The 5298-nt window shown below is 55.9% G+C and overlaps 1 protein-coding gene across 1 annotated transcript in view; it reads left to right on the top strand.

Moving 5' to 3' along the window:
- Positions 1 to 5298, top strand: part of LOC113207886 (uncharacterized) — a 32444-nt gene that overhangs the window by 3858 nt on the left and 23288 nt on the right. The window lies entirely within an intron of this gene.

Raw genomic sequence — 5298 nt, forward strand, 5'->3', positions numbered from 1 at the left:
CCCCCCCCCCTCCCTCCCCCTATTCGCCCAGTGCTGCTACGTGACCACAAATTCGTAAGCGCCCTTTGCAACGGCTTGCTTGGTTGTAGTACTTTATTTCTTTACACGCTCTACAGTGTTGCGGGTTTGCTCATTCCCTTAGCCCGTGAAAAGCTCCATGATGGCCGCTATGGGCCGAGTGAATAGCGATGCACGATGCAGACGTGCAACACCATGGCAGCGGGTGCAGGAAAACACTTAGCACTGTCAGTCCACTGAAAACCCAAATGTGCGAACGTCACACACCTGAAGGTGATCGAAGAAGTTCACACTCTTATTAGATACGCGTCAAAACATTCGTGTACTTAGGTGAGCGAATAACAATTTACACGCTTTCAAGTGAGTAAGTCATCATTGGCGAGGCAATGATTAGCCTATTCGTTCACCTGCAAGTGTGTAAATGGTCATTCACTCTCCTGCAAAGTATTGAAATATTTTTTGACGCGCATCTACAAGAGTGTATGTTTATGTCCACATCTGCAGCTGTGCGACTTTGGCACACCTCTCTTTTTGTGAAAGTCTTGTGTGAAAGTGTCTTTTTGGTCTCTTGGGTTGCACCACTTACTCCAGTGTTGCACCTATCAGAGAGGGTTATCATGGCTCTGGGTATCGCGACCATTAGTGGTCCATAGATTTGGTGCCGCCACATACGACCCACTTCTCTCCTCCCACTCCCAAATTATTGTTGTATTTTTGAACACCTATCGTTGCGGTGAGCGTGAAATCTCTCTCTTCACAGCAGGGGCTGTTCGGTAAACCCTGTCCGTCGTTACAGTCATACTTAAGGTTGAAGTTTTGGTAAGAAAAAGTAAGTGCTGTTTTAAGCGAGATGTAAAGCACCCCCGCCGGGAAACCCGCCGGGATATTTTGTTGGTCCGGACGGGAGGTCAGAGATCTCTCTCCACCCCGCGCCGTGTTGCGTTGCGCTCGCTGGCGGGCGGAAAGGCCATGTCTGGAATGGAGATATGACCGTCGATGACCGACGCCGCTGACTTTCGCCCAGTCCGACGGCACTTTTATCTGGACCAGCGCCCTCCTACCCTTTACAAAATATCAGAAAAAAATAAACATTTAATTTTTGCTCTAGGAAAAAGAGATGACCTCGCGTCAAGTGTTTGACGGGAAATGATGCGCGCTCTTCCGGGCTGGCTACATGCGGGGCGGGGCCGGCGGGGCCGAGGCAAGGGGCATCTGATAAAAGTTACGCCCTTTAGTCGAAGGACGATAAGGTGGCCCTGGGCTGCCCGGGGGCAAGGTGCATATCGGTCCAAAGGTCCATTCGGCGCGGCGGTATGAGGTCTCGTGCCCCGAGTCAGTGATGACCGGCCCAATCTGGCGCTTGGTTCGCTGGGGTCGTATCCCATCGGCGTGGGTGGGGTGGGCTGGTCGGGGTGGGAAGGTGTGACTGGGACTTCCCACCCGGGCCTCCCACAAAAAAGTATCAGCCCGGAACCCTTTTCGCTTTTGACCCCTGAATGTAGGCAACTACTTGTACGTACCTGTGTATGTGGGCAACTTGCCCTAGGCAAAGTCTCACTCGGACCCCTAACCCCGTGGTGTGCGACTGGATCCCCGGCGATGGCACTCCTCCTTGCGGCTCCAGGCCTCGTTCCTCATGTCAGTAGAATAGAGGGCAGGTTTTTCGGCTCTGCGCAGGACTTGTCCCGGCCGCAAAGGATCACACACCCGTACGGCCCTTTCTGCCCTGCCCGGGGCCGGGCGGACAGGCTGTTGATCCGGTTCCCCAGCTGCATCAGCTTCGTTTTGGACGTGCAGCGTGCAGTTCAACGAACGCATTCTCCAGGCCGTTCTCGTCCCGGTCCCTCCCTCCCTCCCTCCCTCCCTCCCTCCCTCTCTCTCTTGGCGCCGACCCCGTTCAAATCAGTGGGCCTCGCTGTCAGAGCTACGGGCTGAAATGGATTGACCGCATGAATATTCGCCGGACCATCATCACACGAGTTAGTTCTCGATGTCTTGCCCCTCTCCCCTCCAGCACATTGGTGGAGGGAGATTCACGCCCTAGCCCCAGGCGGGGTCGGATACTATGGGCGTCCCGCTGCAGCTGGAGGCTGAGCCTGAGTACTGGCCCCCTCTGGTCCTGGTGATGAGGGTCGCGGTCGCCTGTGGAGGGCGCCGGGCTGGTCGGGCCGATAGGCCGCCCGAGTGGAGTGTCGACAGGTGTCGCCGCCGGGCGCGGCGCCGTGGCCGGGGGGCGCTTGTCCCACCCCGCTCAACCCCAAACACCCCCACTACTCTCTAGAGCCAGGTGGCGAATCGGTGATAACCCGGTCGTAAAGTAGCCGGACGCCTTGGCCGCCGGCCAAACGTGTCCGGTGCGGCTGCAGCAGAGCCATGGCTCTGTCCGCTCTGCCCTTGTGTCCCGCGCCTGACCGCGCCCGCGCCTGACCGCGCCCGCGAATAAGTCGGGCGTTTTGCGGAGTCGCCCTTGTTCGATCGGCATACCAACTTCGGTTTCCGTGTGAAATGTTCACTATTTGAGCCGCCTTCCAAAGTGAAGTGGAGGCCGCCGATATCCCTCGGGCTGGGCGCAGGGCGTATCTCCCGCCACTGTTGTGTCGCTACTCCTCGCGCGGCCGAGCCTTCCCCGCGGCCCTACGTGCCTTCCATGCACGCACGGCATGCAGTAGCTGCGGGGGAATGCAAGCGGCTCGCTTTCCAATAGTCAAGGTTCACTTTTTGACGGGTGCCGAGTCCCCCTTCGTCGTCGTCCTGCATCATGTAGACTCTCGCTGATGGTCTTCAAAGGAAACTGCTCTTCAGATTCGCAGGAAAAATAAAATAAAATAAAGAACAGCCCCCTGGACCGCGCTCCGCAAGAATCCTCGATCCGTGTCCGACCACTGGGAGGCAGGAGCGCAGAGGCAGTGATCGGCACTCGGGCTTTAATGAAACCGAGAAATTGAGAGAAGAAACAACACGAGAGAACCGACGCGGAAAGTCGGGGAGAGGGAAAAGGGGGGGGGGAGGACATTCCCTTGCAGAGCAACAGGGAGGCTCCATTTCACGTAAAACTCGGCAGGAGCTGCTTTTCGCTGAATGCCGCCATGCCCATCCCATCATTACGTTGATGGGGTATACCCAGTGCTTGGTGGGAAAGGAAGGAAGACCGCTCGGAAAATGCTCGCATCAAATTAAAAGTGAAGAAAGGTCGAGGGGGAAGTCACTTGGAAACTTGGGTACGGGCTATTTCTTGGCATTTCGCAGTTGTATTGCGAGGGTATTTCGCGCCTATTTCGCCTTTATTCATTAATGTCAATTTTTTACTAGTCAATTTCAACTATGTGGGTAACGCATCTCGCTGGCCGGTATTCTACAACACAAGTTGTCGTAATGTATACTACAGCGGGCTAACTACAAACTGTATCAAAGTACAGTGCCGGATAAGTTGGCCGGCCGTTGCTGGGGCGGGTCAATTTCTGTCGTGAAAATATTTTCAAAATATTTTCCGTGCCACCCTCTCCCTGCCCTGCCCTACCCGCGCGCCCCCCACTTGTTTGTTTATCGGCCCGGTTCATTACCCTACGGTTTTCGCAAGCGCACCTGATGATGTGGCTGATTATAAAGTTAGTATTCTTCGGGAGGGATTACGATCGCCATCTTCCCTTCTGTTTCTGACGTCCGCCGCCTGCCATTTTGACCCTTATCTCGCTTTGTTTGGTACGGTTTTGCTTGTCACTCCCTTTGGCCACCGCGGACGGGTATTGCACTAATATGAATTAAATTTTATTTTCGCTTGTTCAACTCTACATTTTCCGTTCATGCGTGTCGACGGGACGGCCTAGCTACACCGGGCCCATCCTCAACACATAGACAATTAATAATATGGAAATGCGATCGCGTAACTCTGCCGCTTATTTGATAAGACCGACTGTCAGGTCAGAGGCGAGCCGACCAGCGCGGAGATATGACCAAAGACCAGCGGGGTCACACGTTTTGTTGCAGGGCGCCTCCGTTTGGGGTCGGCCAAGGTCGCGGCTAGCGGAGCGAGCCGGGCGGCGCGGGGCGGGCCAGGAGTATTTGGCAGATTTGGCAAAAAGACAAGAAATGACTTGTTCCCTCGCGGCGTGTCGTAGTTGTGACCACTATCGGCCGCTGCCGCCGCCGGCGGTGGGTCAGATGCCTCTGGCCTGGATGGAAGGTCGGCTCGGTAGGGGTCCACAACTTGGAAATTCGTATACACTGGATACATTCCAAATTTGAATACTCGTGAATATTATTGAATATAAATGATATTGTGAATACGAAAATGAAATTTCACTGCTGGTGAATATTGAAGACTGATATCAGGATGATCCACAGACCCCTGTCTTTATTTTGCTCATACTGTACCGCACGTAGGCGTGCATATCATGCGGGCTTGCCTGCCGTCACTCACCGTGGAGACTTATGTCCCCTTGTCGGTATGCAACCTGCCCGACGCCTACACCTGCTGTACAGTATTTGCTTTCGTGTACCACCCCGTATTTGTCCGGACCGTGAATATACCCGGTGTTGGTGTACCCCTCGGGCGCCGGTCTCGGCGGCTATGAAAGTTTATTTGCGCGGAATCGAAATAAGCGGGTTGGGTCGTGTTTGGGATTTTTTTTTTTTTTGTTGTGATCGACATATTTTAATGACCGGTATTATGTGTGCTCACGCGGAGCTTGCTCCCGGCCCCGGCCGGTGTGCCGGGTCGTCGGTCCGGTGGCCGGACCGCTCACGAGGTGCGGGCGCGTCTGAGAGGAACAGTTTGAAGAAGCTGCTGCTTCCTCTTCTCACAGTGCACCTCTGTGTCCTGCAAGCCCCCCGCCCTGCCCTGCCCCGCCCCGCCGCGGCCCGACAGCGGCTGTCGCCCTGGCGCTAACCACCCACGTCCCGGCCGGCCCGGCCGACGCCGCGCACTCTGCGTACGAGGCGTACGTTTGCACGACGAGAATAAACACGCTGCAGCTGCAATTTCCAGCCAGACGCCAATCAGTAACATTGGCGTCGCGGCGGGCAGCTTCGACAGCCGTGTGCGTGTGGTCGGGGCCGGCCCGGCCCGCCGAGTGCGTGCGAATGAAGCGCTTTGTGCTGTGTGCTCTTTGGTGAACCCCATACCTCACCTCCTGCGAGTGCCCTCTCCTCTGACCTGTGACCCCTCCCCGGCCTCGCTAATCACTGCAACCCCCTGCCATTTCCCCCCGGCTTTACTTTGGATGAAATGTTTATTATTTTCCGATTAGCTGGCGCGGTCCGAGGCGGGGGCGGGGCGGGGCG

Source organism: Frankliniella occidentalis, unplaced genomic scaffold, assembly GCF_000697945.3.
Source record: "Frankliniella occidentalis isolate FOCC.00 unplaced genomic scaffold, Focc_3.1 Scaffold47, whole genome shotgun sequence".
NCBI lineage: Eukaryota > Metazoa > Arthropoda > Insecta > Thysanoptera > Thripidae > Frankliniella > Frankliniella occidentalis.